Source organism: Aethalodelphis obliquidens, unplaced genomic scaffold (assembly GCF_003676395.1).
Source record: "Aethalodelphis obliquidens isolate GAN/ISIS:26980383/991018 unplaced genomic scaffold, ASM367639v1 scaffold3, whole genome shotgun sequence".
NCBI lineage: Eukaryota > Metazoa > Chordata > Mammalia > Artiodactyla > Delphinidae > Aethalodelphis > Aethalodelphis obliquidens.
The window spans coordinates 36,646,841-36,667,457 of record NW_020837947.1 but is presented as its reverse complement, the minus strand read 5'-3'; the positions used below and the strand labels follow the sequence as shown (position 1 = coordinate 36,667,457).

General features: G+C 37.2%; 1 protein-coding gene across 2 annotated transcripts in view; it reads left to right on the top strand.

Moving 5' to 3' along the window:
* The window catches only part of NKAIN2 (sodium/potassium transporting ATPase interacting 2), a 979,230-nt gene that overhangs the window by 826,677 nt on the left and 131,936 nt on the right, over nucleotides 1-20,617 (top strand). The window lies entirely within an intron of this gene.

The following is a 20,617-nucleotide window of genomic DNA, read 5'->3' as shown; positions in this document are numbered from 1 at the left end:
CCCCTCTCCCTTTGCCCTAGCTTCTTCTTAGATTTCCCCTAGGTACCATCCATCTCTTTTTATCACCCCCCCCCCACCTTTTTCAAAACAATCCAGCTTTTCTATAAATTCCACTTCTAGACTATCATGCCCCTATTTTTCATAGTATTATGTCAATGAAGAACCCTCCCTCTACAAGAAGGCAGTTGGAGTTATAAATAACTCCTTTGTTTTTGAAGAACTTTCACTAAAGCTAAATGCACACTTTTGTGGGATTCGTAAAGTTATTTGTGGGATTCATAAAGTTATTCATTCAACTTTATTATACATGTCTCCATTTATTTATTACAGATTGTGTATGTGCAGATCTACGTATATTTTCTTAGACTCCATGTAGATCTGCAACTGAGGTGCACCGTCCTAACAATTATAAACAACTAACAATACAAGTAGAATCTGCTTGTGGCCTCTTTCTTTACTTTCAGAATGATATTAACTCACAATTCTTAGATAACAAGACATAAAATGTTCTGGGTAGAATGGCACCAATTGGTTCACGTAAAATTCTTCTGCAATTTAAAAAGAAACTATGTGAGTGTGTGTATTAGGTATGTAACTAATATATAGTTATTAGATATTTTAAAATGAGGAATAGGGCTTCCCTGGTGGCGCAGTGGTTGAGAGTCCGCCTCCGATGCAGGGGACACGGGTTCGTGCCCCGGTCCGAGAGGATCCCACATGCCGCGGAGCGGCTGGGCCCGTGAGGCGTGGCCACTGAGCCTGCGCGTCCGGAGCCTGTGCTCCACAGCGGGAGAGGCCACGGCGGTAAGAGGTCCACGTACCGCAAAAAAAAAAAAAAAAAAAAGAGGAATACATGTATATAAACATATACATACGCACACATATATAATCACAATGCGCTTTGTATGCTGTGCTAGTCAACACTTCCCAAGTCCCTGTGACTAAAAACCACAAAGGTTTATTCTCATGGGTCAGCAGGAAGTTCTACCAATCACTGTCACTAAGGAAACAAGGCTAGGGACACAGCCACCATCTCAATCATCACGGGTTGCCGTGCCAGAGAGCAAGGATAGATCTGGAGTGTCTACAATGGCACTAAAATGCTCCTCCTCGGGAGGAGAAGCTCATCATTGCTCATAGTTCATCGTCCAGAACTAGACACACAGTCCTACACAATCACAAATTGGTCAGGAAGGAGCGAGACCTGTAAATATTTGAAGAGTAGCATAAATTATTTCCACAATATTTGAATTACGTTCTTGGCTAAAGCACTGAGTGACCTCCCTTGAATATGTCCAAGCTGAAGCACTTCTTAATTAAAAAAACAAAAATAAAAAACCTTCTCTAATAGTTTGAAACTCTAAACCTGTTCATTTTGATTATTTTTAAGTAAAGATAGATTTGATGGGATGGAAGTAGTCATTTCACTGTTTAAAATTCATCTAGGTGAAGTATTCATTCTCACAGGGGAAAAGTAAAATATTTCTGGTATTTGGCGACAGATTAAATGCCTTCATATATGTGTTAGAGAGGAGTTTTAGAGGTAATATTCCTTCCTTGGAACTCCCTCTTTCTACTGTACCCAGAATTTTTGGAAAACTTCTACTATGCAACAGGGATGATGTAAACATATAGTCTGTGTGCATGGACAGTTAAATGTGACTATTTTAAGAGAGTTATTTGAATTAAAGTGTGTATGTATAAACTATATTCACAGATTTATTAAACCCCACATAAAATTTTGGCTTGCAGATAATTTGCTAAAGAAATACATTTGGACATGGAAGCATGTGTTGAGTCTGTCATACTGCCCAAAGAAAAAATATTTTTACATAAGTAAAAACCATCTGTAAAGGCAAAGTGGCTAGAGTGCAAAGAAGATGGATGAAGTGTCCCTAAGAGCAGATGTGACCAATATATCAAGCTACTGCCTCTCACTTCTCCTGTCTGCATTGACCCCGGTTGAGTGGGGCAATCGTTTGGGCGGGCCATCACAGGATGTGGCATCCGTACCTCTCCCCTTTCCACCTGTTCTTCTCTCTGGGGTAGTTCTTTTGCTATGCTGACTGGATCACCTGAGAGAGTAAGTCAGCAACAGATACCCAAGCCAGTTTTTTGGAAAAGTTTCAACACACTTTCCGTCTTTGGACTTGTTATCGTCTAGTTGGCCTTGGGGTGAAAGCATTTGCTATGCAGAAAACTTAGCACATCTTAACTAGAATTTTAGAATGCAAACCAAAATGGGGCTTATCTTGAACAATGTGCTCCGCCTAGTTATTGGAAGCCTTCCAACTAAACGTTCCTGTAGTCATCCTCATCACTTCTGCTGGCATGTTTAAGGGGTGAAATTGTGGCTCGATTCTCTGCTTCTCCCCTTTTCGTGTTACCCAAATCAATTTCCTGACAATCCAATGTTTAGTTCCGTCTAGTCCGGTGAACACTTCCTGAGTGCATGTCCCCTATTGGCATCTAGAGAAACAAATGAGAGCGTCTCTGACCTTGAGGCTGTCATAATCAGAAATGGGCGTGGTTCCTCAGGGTACAAACCTGGGGCAGACAGGCACACTTCAGGAATGTGGTACACAGAGAATATGTTTGTGCCATTTATGGCATCATCTTGGCGTCTTAGTTCCATCCTGCTTTTTGTGAAGTCAGCTAAACTCCCACACCTCTCTTTGTTTTCACCAGCCTTTGAAGCTGCCCTCTCTTCCAGGATATCTGGCTTAGATCTGCTTTCATAAACGGCTGCTGTCCCAGCTACTGCTCTTGATTAACTCCAAATCTCTCTAGCTCTTTTCCTCCACCTTCACTCAGCCTCTCTTTCACAGATTCCTGACCCCCAGCACACCTGTCACCCCATTGTTCGGTTTTCTGCCAATCAACTCCTAGCTGATTTTGAAATTAGCATCACGAAGCCCCCATGTGCGTCACACATTTATAAGATATCTCCCATCTCCAGCCAAAGGAAGACAAGTATTATATCCATATGATTGGGAAGAGGGGTTATTAATCACACAGCCTCCAGCCGAGAAGAAAGGACTGCCAGAGCGCCATAATGATGAGCCAGGTGTGAGATTTAGAGCTTTCTCCTCCAGCAGCATTTTCTTCTGGTTAGGATCAGATATCACATTCAAAGGGAATACAGGTGTGGATAGTTTTAATAAAACCAAAAATAAAAAAAAACTGCACTTACAAAATAGATAAAATAAATATGTATGGAAAGAGCCCAGGAAGAGATTAACTGAAGAGATGGTGCTGTTTACATTACAAAACAATTAATCTTATTTCTTCAAACAATGTGTGATTGCAACTGTACAGTTTACAAAATGCGTTTATGGGAATTTAATCTTTCCACTTGTGTAACAGTCCTGTGAGGGCAGCAGAACAGATTAAAAGCCTTTCCCAAGATTTCTTAGCTAGTAAGTGGGGAGGGTGGACATGCTGACCTAAGTTTTTCTCTGGTACCAAGGAAAGGAAATAGGCTTAAATCTGCATGCCGGCATCAGCTGATAGATAACAGATTCATGAAACCCTAAAATTCAGACTTCTCTTCAGTAGCAAAGAATGCCGTGATTAATTAGCTATGTCTCCCATGGGAAGGGGAAGGGAGGTATATATACCTCATGTTTGTTATGCACACACATTATACCTTACTTCCTATAACCAACACAATGAAGAGGGAGTATGTTTTACAAAGAAATGTAAATAAATGAATCATTAAGGGAAACTTTTATTGTACTAACTGAAGTAACTTTTTATTTTGAAACATATGTTAAAATTCCAAATAATTCATTGGAAAACAAAAGCAAATACTTAATCCCTTTCTTCTCCAGCTACCTCCAGAGGACCAGTATCTCTAAATTTTATATGAACTTCTCCAACCAAAATTGCCGGGCTTTGTTTTTCTTTATTTCCTTTACTTCTGACACACTTCTAAGTTCATAGCAGGTTGACTATTAATTTAAGAGACCAGTAGAAGATGTTGGTAAAAATATAAATAAGTTTACTCTTTCCTACAGCCATTAAAAGTAGCTTAGAAACTGTATACAAATTAGCAGGGAAGAAAACTTTAGAAAAGCTTCCGGTGCCCTGTTCATAGCCAAAAAATAGGTTCACTGTCCAGTTTAAGCTTCAGTTATATCTATTCCCTATTCATAAAACTCTGTACTCTGTAGAGTGCTGGAAATGATAGAAATCATTGTTCAACATATCGTGGTACCAAAAACTTTTGAAAGTAAAATATATGCCTTTCAGCTGGATAGAGTCACAGATGTTTCCAATTATTTCCAGTTAATGATCTATAATATGTTGGCCATTTGGCTTGCTAAGACTTGCCTAGGAATACCATTGGTGAAGAAATTTGCAAAAATTTTGACTGCCTTTATCCAAGTTGACTTGGGGTTGTGCTGGGAATGGCACGTGGTGTTTCTCTAGATGTTGCTGAAGTGTGTGGTGCGTGCATATGAGAGTAAAGGGCCTTACTGCTCACGCTGACTTTTTCTCCTATAATCTGGAAACACTTATCCACAGAGGTCTGATTTTCAAAGATTTGGGCTCCGATTTTCACGTAGCCTAGGACGTTGCTATTAATGTGGTAAATATTAAATCTAAGTTGTGAACTTGTACCATTTTAAAGGGATGAGTGGGAGAAATGGTGTGAGCTGATACCCAGCTACTGCTGCATTCAGAAGTGCAAAGGTTGCAATGTGGATATTCTCTATGACATTTATTTGAGTTGAAAAATTAAGACAGTTTTTTTAAGACAAAAAGCAAGTTTGATTTGGTTGATTTGTTTTACAGTGAAAAATGATCTAGCCGTTTATGTTATTGGAGTCACCATTTTGCATAAACTAAATTAGCCAGACCTGCAGCTCCATAGTTTGATAAAAATACACTCAAAGCACATGTTTTTAATTGACAAAAATATATTGAAATTAAGTAATATTTCCCACATATTTTACATACACCAGATTAATCTAGGTGCCTTTATGAGAAAGAGTTACAAGCATAATGGCTGTTTATTATATCTTGGTGGTGTTTTTTGTATACTTTCCAGAAATTGCTGTTGCAAACTGGGCAATTTCCAATTCTTTGCTTTCATTATAATTGAAGGAAAACCTCATAGATTTGCCAATTGGTAGATTACCTGAAATAATTCTTCTGATAGGTAAATATGTAAATGTGGCGCCCAACTTAGAAGAAGCTGCAGAAGTTCAGTGATGTCATTATAACGAAAGGCCTTCAAAACTTCTCTATTTTTGAAAGAACAAGATTTTTCCATGCTTAAACCTAAAACAAAAGCAACTAGAATAGAATTCATGCTAAACTCTGCCTCATTCTAGTATTAATCAGAAATGCATTTCAAATGAAATTTTATTTTTTATGTAATGATTTTGATCAACATTTGTAATAGACTATGGTGTTTTGATCTATTGTATAAAATAATAATTGTGGTAATGGCTCCAATGAGAATACATTTTTATGTTCTCACCACCCCCCAAAAGAGAGAAATATGTGAGGTGATGAATATATTAATTAACTAGATAGTGTGAATCCTTTCATAATGTATATGTATATCAATTCACCATAATGTACACTTTCGGTATCTTACAATTTTGTCAGTTATACCTCAGTAAAGCGGAAAAAAAATTTAAATGTCAAAAAAAGCCCATTTTTAACACTTAATGCCTTATGGACATGGGAAAGAAAGGTCGATTTTAAATTTATACATATTCAATTTAACACATACAAATTTATATATGTGTGTGTGTATATATATATATATAACTATATATAGTTATACAGAGAAATATGATAGAATGATCAATATAAAACTTTCAAGTAAATAAACATACCACATTAGGAAAATATTCTGTGGAAACTGGAACTACATAAAATTTATGATTGTTATAGAAGAGTATGTATGTGTGTTTTTACATGAAAGTGAACTTCACATCATACTGGTATTCAAATTTCATTGGATATATTTATAAGAATAAATAATGTATCTTTAAAATATATTAATATTTATAATATGCCAAAATAATTTATTTTGCCATTAGCCATTTAGACTAATGATGAAAATATCAGATATGAATTTCAAATGTACCTAGTTTCAGTGGATTTTTAAAAATTTCTTTCAGGGTATGTGGGAGGAGAAATGTTTGGAAGCCATTATTCTAAAGCAGTGGTTATTTCTTTCTTTATTCCTTTATTCTTCCTTTCTTTTTCTTCCTTCCTCCCTCCCACAGTCCATAGAGAGCCACAGAGTGGGGAGCAGGCATTTAATTCTCGGGGAGGGCTGACAGGGATGTCCCCTGTCCCCTTGGGGCCCCTACCCATTCCCCTAAGGCAGTGGTTGCTAACACTAGCTGAGACGAGGAATTACTTACCCAGTTGTTTAAAAGATTACCATAAACATAATATACTTCTGGAAATTTTTTTGTCCTTAGGCCTGAGGTAGGGCCAAGGTGGATATATTTTTCAAAATTTTCACCAGAAATATTAGTCCCTTCCCTTTTCTTTTACTACTGATTCCTCAAATGTCCTGAATTGCTCAGAAACACAAGGTGTTTGGGCAAGAAGATGATTCTATATGCCAAGATGGTACCATAGCTCTGGTTGTTCCACCAACTCCTTTCTGGGCCTCAAGAGTCATTTCCCTTCCAGTACTGCAGGGTAAAGCACATAGTTATGTGACGAGTTAGTTAGTCACATAATTAACCTGTGGTCAAATACTGAATCTGTACTTACACTGTGCCTACCATATCTCCACACTGAGGAGTGAGTTGGTATAGAGCTAGGACTGCAAACTGAGTCTGCTGATTCTAGTCCAATGTGCAAAACTGTACAATAGTTTTCTTCTTAGCACAAAACTGCCTGTTGTCTGTGATGGAAATGGACAGAATGACAAGCACTCGGCTTCTTTCCTAGCTCCCAGGATGGTTCAACAGCTTTGCTGCTTGGCTTCAAATATTATACACAGTGCTCCAACTCTAGTTCTCTTGGGTACTCAGATACACAATCTTGCTTGTCAATAAAGGAAATAAATGTGATTTCTCTTTCTGCAACATCAGAATAGTTTATACAAATAGTCACAAATATATGGTAAGAAAAACCAAATCACAATTTTAAACAGGGGATTTTTCCAATGGACAAAGTTGCTTAATTAAGAGAATGAAGGCGGTAAATAGAATCGGGAAAGGACAGTTCTTGGTACAATTGAGTGCTCCAAAGCACATAAACAATGTTCCACAAGCTAAGTTTAGAGCCCCAACTGGATTTATCCCTGAATAGTAAGAAATACCAAGACCAATTGATATTTCTGAAATGGGCACATGTTTCAATTTCTAATCTATTCTCAATTCCTCTAGACGATAACAAATTCATTTGAACACTATCCCTTCAGAGCATAACACCTTAATGTCTTATCCACAGATGTCAATCAAGTTTTGGTAAAAATAAACCCTGAACAATCAGTTGTCATGCGCTTTATTTTATTTTGCTTTATTCCTGAAAGGTGCCCTTGTAAATTGGTGAGCAGTTCTGCGAGTCTGGGAACAAGCAGAGTGCAAGAACTTGAACAGTCTCTAAAGTCAAATTAAACCTAAGCATTTTTTGCCTTTAATATTCACTGGTATTCTCTACATGCAAATTCAGAAACATCAGGTAAAATATTCACAGTCTGGGAGCAACAATCCTTAAATCTTACACCCAGCTGCATAATAAACTATTCTGTAATTATGAACTAAATGAGATAATGTCTAAGAAATTGCCTTGAAAACAATAAAAGTGGTATTATTTATTTTCTCCTTAGCTCAGTTTTGTCCACTGCTCCGAAGAACACTAGTATTTAGTCAGGCTAACTCATAGCGATGTGCAAAAATGAACTAACGTTTACTTACTCCCCGGATAGAACTGTGATTCTTAAATTCAGTGTGATACTATTTAGTGTATCGACACACCAGCCTACATGGGGGCAAGTTTTATCCCATATCAACCATTATCATCAGATTGCAATATCTGCTTCTATATGTAATGTTTGAAGCACTTGCTTACCCCCAAAACATAATATCACTTGATCTACGAGAATGCTTGGAAACATCATGGAATAAAAATACCAATATATTTAAGATGGTAGTGAGGATTATAGCCTGCAACAAATCACTAATAATTGGGTTTTCTTGAATAATATTAGATTTAAGTTTTGCCAGTCCTACAAATTAGATTTAAATTACTTCCATAGAGTACTGTACAATGAATGATGTGCAATCCCATTTCTTATATTTAATTTTAGTCATAAATTATTTCAGAAAGAAAGAAAGTATCAATATATATAGTAAAATGAAGTATTTTTTTGAAAAACATGACAAGCTGTTGAACTTGAACAAAGGTTACCATCTTCCTTTGTCATATACAGATAGTATCATTGCCTGTAAGACGCCTTTCCACTCATGATCAGTTATTATGATAAAAAAATTTTAAGAAATAAGTCTTTGATGGCAACTTCCTCTTCACAGGAACTTCTACACACAGTGGTAGAATAATAACAGTAGAATGCGTTAGTGTTTTCAAATAACAGCAAGGCATTCTCAAAAGAAGGATGTAAAGGTGATTTATAATGATAGCTATAATACAAGGGATAATTTATTGTTTAGTGTGTTATACTTGAGTGAAAAGGAATAAAACTATGGGCAAACACACTTAAGCTAAATATTGTTTACGCAGTAGAAAAAGAGCCATCTGTAATATTCCTTCTGTACATTTGCTTTTACCAGTCCTACAGATAGGATTTTAAACTCTACTGTTCTCAACCCACACAACTGGGTGTGTGATTCCCAGTCTTCATTATTCTCTTGCTTATTCCAGTCCTTGTGGCTCCATGGCTACATTTGTCCCGACTCCCACTCATTGTTAAATTCCTCTCAAGCAGTAACCCTTTGAGTCAAGACCACAACTTTTCATACACGTATGTTTCTCACTTCTATTCTTCTCCTAACAATTCATAATATTATATTGTATTGTACTTAATGAGGGAGTTCCTTCTCACATGACCCTTTTGGTTAATGTTAACTGCAAATGTGGCTCCATTCACGTTAATAATCCAGTGCATTTCTGTATCACTGAATTTTAGAGAAATATTTGATTGCTGTAAGTCAATCTTTCTCAAGCTTTTTCTAGAAAATCCCTTCCAGTGTTACATTTTACTTATTCATCTATTAGATTGTAAAATCTATTCATCACAATCCCACTGATGTTAAGATTTTCACAGTAAACAATGCCTTGCCAAAGTTAGATGGGCATGACTCATTATCCTCAGTGTTCCCTCTATACAAATTAGTTCATATAAACCTTGAAGTTTGGGGGGGGGGTGTTTTTCAAAGTTCATTCAATGGGGAACGTCTAGAATAGTACCAATGAAAATATCATTTTGTGTATCATTATTTTAACTATAGTGGGTAAAACATTTTCACATATAAGTTATCGTGTTGTGTTCAACAACCATAAACAGGATTAACTCTGAGTGCCCTGCCAGCGTGGCTGTGACAGTTATTTGATCATTTAAGTTATGAATGAAAAATCATTGAAAGCTTTGTTTAAATGAATCTACATGAACATTTACCTGCGATTAATCTTCAATTTTACTTTCCTTTTGTGATCCATTACAGTTTTTTTCCCCCCTTTAGACCCCATATGCTTACAGATGTTAATCTCCAGGGAAGCACAATGATTCTCCCAACAAAGGCGGTTTGTTTCTTGGCTTTGCTTTGCTGAAACCTGGTCAGAGGCTCTGATGACAGATAGTCTGCTTGTCAGCTTCGCTTCATGAATCCAAAGAAAATGGAACTTATCAGGAGCTGAGCCTCAAGTGCTACCTGCGCCTCTTATTTGGGCCCTTTCATGCTAGGTTGGCAGAGGTCTTAGTCTTTCATCATTTGGTTCACTGACAGAAGGAGCAGGGAGCTGTTGCCTGTTTAGGTACCACTCTGCAGACTGCTATATTGCGAAATAAACAAACAATATATTTTTAGGGCACCACCTGCAGCAAGCAGCTGTACCAAACAGAGCAGAACCACAAGGGATGTGATTTGTGTCATTTCACATAAAGCCTTGAGGTTTGAGAAGAGAGGGAGGAGAAGGTTCTATGTATACAACCCACACGTCCACAGTTTAAACTGCAGCTGATATTCTTTTTTAGATTGGAATTGAGGTATCGTTATACCTTTCCTCCTTTCCCACCACGCAACCTCTGGTTGAAAACAGTTCTATTATTGGGGTTATAACTGTTCACAGAAAATCATTCTCCTCTGCCAGTAAACTTCCTCTTCCATTCAAGGGCAGGTTACTCTCAGGGCAACCTATACTGAAATGCCAACATCTGCTGTATCTAAGCTGTATATAAGTGGCGTCTGGCATTTACATGATGCCAATGACTTGATTAGAGAAACTCATACACTTGGCTTACATAAAATTTTCTTATCTGCCGCTTTCATCTATCTCAGTCTTTCTTCAGGATCTGTGTGCTTCTCTAAATGTGCCACACAAGTCCAAAATACTCTGAAAGCTGAACTTTAGCTCTTAATTTTGATTGATGATCAGTTCTTGTATTCACTCCTATCTCTCCAGGCATTAAAGCTATGTACTGCATCATGATAAAATTCTACCATGTGCGCCTTGTCTGAGTACCTAGAATTTTGAGGCTGACGCAAGGGATATTTTAAGTACTTGCTTTTCCCCTAGATTTAAAAATCTCCTCATTCTCTTAATGGCTATTGATTCTGACCTCACAAACCAAAGTCACCATGTCATTTTGAGTTCTTCCAGGTGAGCTGGGATAAATAAAATTAAATTATAGATGATTCTGGAGGCAATCCAGGTAGTTACAAATTGAGATCATTTTAAGTACAGAGAGGGAGAGTTACCTTTAGTATTAGAATGGACACCAAGAGTTATACAATAATTTTGCTTTTGTCTTGACAATGAGCACATTTTAAAGGAGAAACACTCCTCTAAGTATTTAGGAGGTGGACTAGAATACCGTTCTTAACTCTTCTACCACTGACTAGTTTCTTACTCTGGGAGAAAAGTTCATCAACCACCTTTTTGTGCCTCATGAACACTCTTTGGTAGGACTAGTAGCTACTGCTCCAGGATTCAGAGAAGTGAGATGAAGGAATTACAAATCTGCAGTGATGCATGCTTTTAGCTAATAGAGGAAATCAAATCTTGTGAGTCAGGAAACTTAGGTTTCCTTTGTTATCGTCACCTTCATCATTAAGATAATGACCTTTAAGACTATTGGGCACAAAATAAATTCCTACCGAAGTGTCTTCAAGAATGTTTCCATCTCTTTCACCTTTCTAACTGCTTCCACCTCTTTCACCTTTCTAACTGCTTCCATCTCTTTCACCTTTCTAACATATTAAAGGGAATTTTCTGGAAAAAGCTCCCAGACTGGGTTTTGTTAAATTATGTTGGCTTCTGAATCCTTTTCAGTCAACTTTCTACTTTATGATTATGGGACAGTGCTTTTAACTGTATATCCTTGAAACTTTGGAAGAAGGAAGGGAAATATCTCTAGTTCCAAAGAACAAAAGAGGACCTTTAGTTGGAGCATATTTATGTTCTACAGAACTAAGAGTCAGTTAGATTGATCTTTAATGAGTTGTTACAGTCTACTGAATATTCTTCAGGGCTCTCTGGGGAATATTAAAAGAAGAGAGCGTAAGCCTTCATGACTACAGAGTCTTGTCTCTGTAGAGTCAGCAATTTTAAAATGACAGCCTTATCCAATAATAAATACAACTCTGCAAGTGTGTCCAACTAACTGGTTTTTAATCTGCCAATCTTGGAAAGGCCTCTCTTCTCTGAGCCAGACAGTACTTTATTTAATTGAAAATATATGGACATTTCAAAACACCAAGAACAGAGACTGGCTGAAGTGTTCAACACAGTCAATGATCATTTTTACCCCCGTAACATCTCAGGCCAAAGTTAGGAACCTCCAGTTGGCTGGGGGATTTGCTCCCATATTCCAGAGATGGCACTGTTCACTCTGGCTGGAAAAAGAAAGAAGATCATACCCTCAAACCCCTGTCTCAGCAGGTTTGCCCAGGCTCCAATCCAGCAAAAGGGAAACCTACAATGACCCTTTATATCCTCTGTCTGGGGTAAGACTGCAGGCCCATGATGCAATTTGATTTCAAATTCCACCCATGATGTAATCACATTTCACTTTTATTTTGCTGTATTTTGTAGTCAAAGAGCAAGTCTTTAAATAGATAAGAAACAAGAGTCAAAGGAGAATAAAAAAAGTGACCTCCAACTAGATGAAGCTCTCTGTATTAGTCATTTATTTTCAGTATATAGGGATCTTGGGAAGAGTTTAGCAAGATTTGATTATCCTTATTAAAAACATTGGTCATTCTTCAGGTCCCTTCAGAAGGAAAAAAATCTTTACACATCTGGTGCCAGCTTTATATCAGGCCCAATTTGGAGATTTTCCTAAAAATAGGCCTGCACTGGCATTTTCCTTTCCCAAGCTCCTGGCTCATCCCGTGCGTCATCACTACCATCTTCTTTTTTCATCTGTCCTTTCTTGTTACCTCCCACCGTGTAGTGTGCAGCTGACTGATGCCTCTAAATGCCTATAGGTCAATTAGGAAATGATCAAAACCAAGACAAATCCTAACGTAGCTCTCCTCCTCTCAAGGACCTTAAAAGCTAAGAGAAGTTAGACTTTCAAATTTCTCAGTAATCTAGGGGTGGCATTGTCACCTTGTTTAAATCTGTATTTCCTTAATTACTCAGAAACATGAGGATCTTTCCATGTGCTTTGCAGAAATTCAGGTTTTACTTTCTGTGAACTCTTTAGTCATACCTTTTGTCTATTTTTCAAGTTTTGAAAAATATTTGTTAGTTTAAAATAATATTCTGAAAAGCCATCTTTTTGAGATTATTACTATTGCAGTCTTTCCCTTAGCTTTGTTGTGTCTTCCATCTTGATGTGGTCAAATTTATCAAATATATTCCTTTAAGACATGTGCTTTTTAAACCTTACTTAAGGAAGATTTTACCCACCTAGATATCTCAAAAATACACTCCTATATTTATTCTAAAACAAATATTCTAAACATTTGCTTTTCACATTTACCTCTTTATTTTAGATTTACTTTTCTTTATTAGTGTGATGTTTGAACAATACTTAATTGATTTTTCCCATAAAAATAGAAAGTTGTCCTAAAATCATTTAGTGAACAATCCTTTATTTCCCCACTGGTTGCTAATTCTGTTATTTTCATTTACCTATATGCTTTGTTTCCAGGCTCTCTATGCTATTCTACTGATCTTTTGACTATCCTTGTATTTATGCCTGACTTCTTTAATTATTATAGCTTTATAATATGTTTTGATATCTGATAGGGGAAGTGCTCACTTCTTGTTTCTTCTTCAGAATCAAGTGGTTCTTCATAGGCTTTCATTCCTCCATATGAATTTTAAATTAGTGCATCAAGTTCTATGAAAAACACTATTGGAAGTTGCACTAACTTTAAAAATTGATTAAGGAATAAATAATATCTTACAGTGTTGAGCAGAGAGACATTATTTGTGTCATTGATTATTCCAACTATAAATGTCACAGCTGTATAATTTTCAAGTCTTCTTTTATATAACACAATGAATTTAATAATTATCTCCATTAAAGACTAGCACAGCTCTTATTGTACCCAGGGAACCTCTCTAGGTACCTGAGATATTATTACAACTATGAACTTGATTTGTTTTTAATTCTATTACTTTTTCCAACTGTAAATATTGAGATTTAGGAATAATTTTGATTTTGTGTCCAGCAGCCTTGATGAATCCTGTTGCTCTGAAGGCATGCCTGTAGATTTTCTTGGATTTTCAGTGTAGGTGGACATATCATTTGCAAATTATAATAATGTTTCCTTCCTCTCTTTTCCTTTGACCTTACATCTTTGTGTGGTCTTCTTCTATTTGCCAGCATGATAATGAACTATAGATCTATTATCAGGAATCTGGCATGTTTGTCTTGTTCTGGCCTTTACTGTAAATGCTCTAAAATTTAGTATTAAGGATGATACTTCCTGGGTTTGTTTTGCTTTTTTTTTTTTTTTGTATTATACTCTTTATCAAGTCAAGTTTCCTTCTCTTCTTTCTTTGTTAAGAGTGTGGTTAATTATGATAAATTTTCTAAATTGAACTCTCCTTGCATTTGAGTTTTGTCTGCCTCATTTGACCAAAATTATCTTTTTCTGCTTCTCCAGCTTCTATATGTTATTTTTAGTCTTCCGTGGATAGGAAAACTGAGATCATCAGAATTATTTAAAAAAACAATAATTCACTTTTGGGTCACAATAAGGGCCCCCCCCATGAACAAAGTGCATAGGATTGGTGAACTGTTCTAGATCCTGAAGGTGTTTTTGCACATTTCTTGACACGTGACTGTATTCTAGTTAATGACCTTGATTAAGAAGCAATTTAACAGTGAGTAAGGTGTCTGTGTATAGAAATAAGAACCCAATAATACAAATTTCCTTGTTGCATATCTATCAAAAACCTTCATTTTGCCGGCCCATCAATTAGTGGTTGAGACTAAGCTAGAACCCAGTCATATTCTACAGCCCTATATGCTTCCAAATCCTTATATTGTTTCAGTTATTCACCTACTGTTTTGTTAGCACTATAAGAAATCTGACCTAGAGCTCTATTTACATATTATTTATTTTCAAGGCCAACTATAAAGCAGTAGCAATTTGTTTTAACATCCTTTATCCATCCTTCCTGCTTCCCACCTAAGAATATCATCTTGTTTAATAGAGATCACACCAGTGGACTGTCTTCTACTTCCTTTTTGGGAAAATGTTATGTAGAAAGAAGAACATCTCTGAATGAATGTAGACTACATGTTTTTCAAATCTTCTAAGTTCACAGAATAAGGGTTTGATGCATCATGTTGGTATATTGTTAATCTAGTAATTTAATTGGTATTTTCAGATAAATGTCTTTGCAGCCTTTCACTGATGCTTGCTATAGAATGATGTCATTTTCAGAGGGGGTAATTATGTTGTTGATGTTGCTCCTTTCTGGTTACTTTGCTTATGGCCACGGTATATGCACAGTGTATGTGCTCTGCTGCATATGCATTCCCATAGATGGGAATGAAGAGAGGAGATTGAGACATATGGGGATAGAGAAAATGAATGCTTGGAAAATCTATAATTGGATATAATTTAGAATCCCTCTGGTTTCCTTTCCATGTGAGAAAAGATTCCATGTTTCTTGTAATTCTAGCCTTCTAAGCACCTCACTTATAAACAGGTGAGAAAGCTGAAATGGAAATAAAGGCTTGAGAGATCATTGAAATTCAGTCTTGATATCTTGAGCACCAGTGAAGCAGACAAACTTGCAGGAAAGAGAAACATAGTGAAAGAAAGGAACAGAGGGAGGAGAACAATGACAGGAAAGGCAAGGGAAATGTCAGAGAAATGTAGAGAGGAGAGCAAACACTGGCAAAGGATACCACATGCATATCCTTCAAGAAAGCTAAGATTTACTTCAATCCCCAAAGCATTTATATACATGTATTAATCCAAGTTTTCTTTTAGGAATAAAAATTATTGGTGACACACTTAAATAAAATGGTGAACAGATTCAGAGGACAAATTATCAAGAAATGGCTAATCATGAAATAGCCAGAATAGGGAGGGTGGGAGGGAGGGAGACGCAAGAGGGAAGAGATATGGGGATATATGCATATGTATAACTGATTCACTTTGTTATAAAGCAGAAACTAACACACCATTGTAAAGCAATTATACTCCAATAAAGATGTTAAGAAAAAAAAGAAAAGAAATAGCCAGAGAGCTATGATCAGCGAGATACCAAATTTTAATAATTAGTGTCCAGTGTAGAATGGGGAATGTTATAGTCATAAGTTAGAAAATTTCAAAAAGTCTATTTTAAAGAGATGCTGACACCATACACTTGAAAGTGGTCACAGTAGTAATTTGTTTATGACTTATAAAAGAGTCACAACGTTTGACTGGGGGCATAACATTAAAAATCTTTTATTAGCTGAAATATTAACTTTAAGCTTATGTGACATAACGTTCTTACAGTAGACACCAATATCTTTGTAGGAACTCACAACCATAGGACAATATTGTGTCAGCTCAGAATTAAGTCTTATAAAGAATTGTGTAAGCAAAGTAGTATTTAAAGTCACTTCAGTCCAGAGGGAAAAAGACTCCCAACACCTGTGATAAAATATAAACACGATGTGCTGACTTGAATGAAATTTCTCCTCTTGATCTATGTTTTAGGGTCAATATAAATCAATGTTCTCTAATATAAAGATTGATATATTCCAACTTGAAATTATGACCAGTTCTCATCAGAGAACGATAAACTGGATTAAATAAGCATTTTAAAAAATTTTATGAGGTCGAATTAATAAAGCCTCCCCCGTCACTCACACAAAGAAGGCCCAGCTGAATGTATTACCTCCACTTTACTCAGGTCCTGCCCTTGACGTATCAAACCGCATCTGCCGAGGAAGCGGCCCCCCGCAGAGCTATCCTGTTGTGCTTCGGAAGCTGTGGGCGGTGATAAGCTTTGACTGTGCAGCCAGCATATGTCATGATAAATGTTCAGCTCTAAGTAGAGAATACACTCTGTTCTCTGATCAAGATCAGCCTGGATTTCCCACCCACCCTCTTCCTCAACACATTTTGGAACAAACATAAGTAAACACTTGACAGGTGAAATATCACCTGTGCCATTTACTGAATCAGAATGAACCATAAAAAGAAAGTGTTAATTCACTACTGGAGTCACATCCCATTAGCAGAAAAAGGATTATATGTTCCTGTCCCATTTAATGTGATCATGGAAAACAGAAACTGCTATTCCTGTGGGTGACAAGATAAGTCTCGGTATTTCGATGTGGACTTTTTAATGAGACTTCTTTACATTGCCTATATTTGTCTGAATTATCTCTTTATACAGATCTGAATCTCTGTCACTCCTGTGCTGCCACATGTCAATAGTTCCCCCATTCAGAGAAGCTATTTTCCTTTTTCTTTTGCATAGAGTTCACTGGAAGAAGGGAGTTTGGTAATGGGTCTACCAAGCCGATTCCACATGAAAGGCAGGAACCCCATCTAGAGGATAGTGTGTGAGAGCCCAGCAGCAGCCCAGCACATTTTATTTTTTTAACATCTTTATTGGAGTATAATTGGTTTACAATGTTGTGTTAGTTTCTGCTGTATAACAAAGTGAATCAGCTATATGCATACATATATCCCCATATCCCCTCCCTCTTGCGTCTCCCTCCCACCCTCCCTATCCCACCTCTCTAGGTGGACACAAAGCACCGAGCTGCTCTCCCTGTGCTATGCGGCTGCTTCCCACTAGCTATCTATTTTACATTTGGTAATGTATATATGTCCATGCCACTCTCTCACTTCGTCCCAGCTTACCCTTCCCCCTCCCCATGTCCTCAAGTCCGTTTTCTATGTCTGCGTCTTTATTTCTGTCCTGCCCCTAGGTTCTTCAGAACCCTTTTTTTTTTTTTAGATTCCATATATATGTGTTAGCATACGGTATTTGTTTTTCTCTTTCTGACTTACTTCACTGTATGACAGACTCTAGGTCCATCTACCTCACTACAAATAATTCAATTTCATTTCTTTTTAAGGTTGAGTAATATCTTCCTTATCCATTCATCTGTTGATGGACCCTTAGGTTGCTTCCATGTCCTGGCTATTGTAAATCATCAAAATCATCAAAAAATCTACAAAAAATAAATGCTGGAGAGGGTGTGGAGAAAAGGGAACCCTCTTGCACTGCTGGTAGAAATGTAAATTGATACAGCCACTATGGAGAACAGTACGGAGGTTCCTTAAAAAACTACCATATGACCCAGCAATCCCACTACTGGGCATATACCCTGAGAAAACCATAATTCAAAAAGAGTCATGTGCCACAATGTCCATCACACATTTTAATTAGCCTTGTGGGTGGGTACTTGACCAGAGGGTATGTACCAGATTTGATCCCCCTCCTGCTTTAGCACATGAAGAGCCAACACCAGCCTCTGTTCAATCACTCAAGCATATGTACTGCCTTCAAAAGCAAAGACAAAAGGGACAGCTGTTCTTATTCACAGCAAGTTGCGAAAAACAGTCTCTATGCAGAGAGATCTGGGACTTGGCAGTAATGACAAAGCCCACAAGGTTCTGGCTCCCTCTGAGAGTTTTGTAGAAAGTTGGGGCTCCCTGTGATCCGGTAAAAATCACTTCATTTCTAAAGAAGAATGGGCTCTTTATAAGTGAATCCCCACAGTAAGAAGCCATTAAGTTTCAAAACGATAAAAGCATTCAAACAAGCAAATTAGGGGTGAGCATTTATACCATAAAATATTTTTTTCTCTCTTGAGAATTCAACCAAAAGTTTGTTTCCTTAGTGATGTAAAATGGAATTCAACATATGAATAGTTTCAGAAATGTACCAATTCCGTAAGACTGGTTACACTTGCAATCTGATATCTTCAAAGGCAATAAGATAATAACTATATGTCTGCTTGAAATTTTATATTTGCATGAAGCTACTGAAAATATTTTACATTTAAAAAAATATAGAACTGCAGTTAACAGCCTAATGACTTGCAGTGGATATTCCTGAGCACTGGTTTCTCAAAATGTGGTCTTTCGACCAGGAACATCAGCAGCACGTGGAAACTTGTTAAAAATGCAGTTTCTCAGACCCTCTCCCCAGACCACTAAATCAGAAACGGTGTGACAGGGCCCAGCAATCTTCTTCTTTTTTTTTTTTTTAACATCTTTATTGGAGTATAATTGCTTTACAATGGTGTGTCAGTTTCTGCTTTATAACAAAGTGAATCAGTTATACATATACATATGTTCCCATATCTCTTCCCTCTTGCATCTCCCTCCCACCCTCGCTATCCCACCCCTCCAGGCGGTCACAAAGCACCGAGCTGATCTCCCTGTGCTATGTGGCTGCTTCCCACTAGCTATCTACCTTACGTTTGGTAGTGTATATATGTCCATGCCTCTCTCTCGCTTTGTCACAGCTTACCCTTCCCCCTCCCCATATCCTCAAGTCCATTCTCTAGTAGGTCTGTGTCTTCATTCCCGTCTTACCCCTAGGTTCTTCATGACATTTTTTTTTTCTTAAATTCCATATATATGTGTTAGCATATGGCATTTGTCTCTCTCTTTCTGACTTCTTTAACAACTCCTCTAGGTGATTCTGCTGCACAGTAAAGTTTGACAACCACTGCCTTAGCAAAAGCAAAATGCTGAAAAACAGTTCCCATCGTATATTATTTTGAAGCATTTGGCGGGGGGCAGTGAATAGACAGAAATTTCATAAAAATATAAAAAGCCCATCAAAGAGAAACAAGAATGAAAGTTTGATGAATTTAATCCTTGCAATGGGTTGCTTCTAGCCAAGAGGGTGAAAATACAAGTTCCTTAGTCTGACACACAGCGGTTTTCACAACATGCTCCCCATCTCTGTCTCCAGCCTTTTTCATTAGCCAGCCAGTCACTTAACCATATTTCTTAGTTCCTGATATGTCTGGACATCTGTTTAGAGGTTTAAAATCCACTAGGTTGGGGGCTTCTGAAGATGAGAGACTGGCAAATTAAGTAAATAACTAAGTACTTGGAATATTTCTCATGTCACAAGTGACTTGAACTAAACATATGGAAGGCTGCTACAGAGAGCTGAGCAACATAAAGGTTCTGCCTATTTCAGTTCTTGTGGAGAGGTGAAGGATTCAACTTTAAGCTAAAAGGCAAAGAATAATTATAATTAGTAGTAAAAGATACATTAAATATGAAATGTGATTGTTTAATGCAGTGATTTCTCAAAGTATGATCAATTTGTCATTGTTCAAAACTGAACACTAAAGACTTGTAAACCATATTATATGTGGAGTTGTTTGCAAGAAGTTATGCAAAGCAAATCAACTGAGTCATACAACATAGGACATAGAAACTGAAAGAGATTTTAGAGAATTTTCTGATCAACCCACTGTGGAAGTGAAGTGATTTCAAGAAAGATGCTTTTGCATAAAAAAAGCCAAAATAGGGAGAATAAACCCTAACCTGAGGTGATATGAAGAGTTACTAGAGGGAGTTCCCTGGCTGTCCAGGGGTGAGGGCTCTGCACTCTCACTGTCAAGGGCCTGGGTTCAATCCCTGGTTGGGCAACTGAGATCCTACAAGCTGTGTGGTGTGGACCAAAAAAAAAAAAAGGTACTAGAGCCTTGACCTAACAAACTAGAAACAGGTATAAGAGATATGACATACATGATTTTAGTGTCCTCTAGGAATTTCAATATTTCACACTGATTATATGTAAAACTCATAGATCCTATTCCAAGCTTTACTTGGCCCTGGCTTCCTCAGGAATCCATAAAGGCAAAGTTTATTTCTAGCCTGAACTATACTCCAATCATTACATCTTCCCACAGAGGCTGTCAGTTAATAGCATGAACTTTGTAATCAGACAGATCTGGATGCAAATCATAGCTCTGACACACAATAGCTCTGTGTACTTG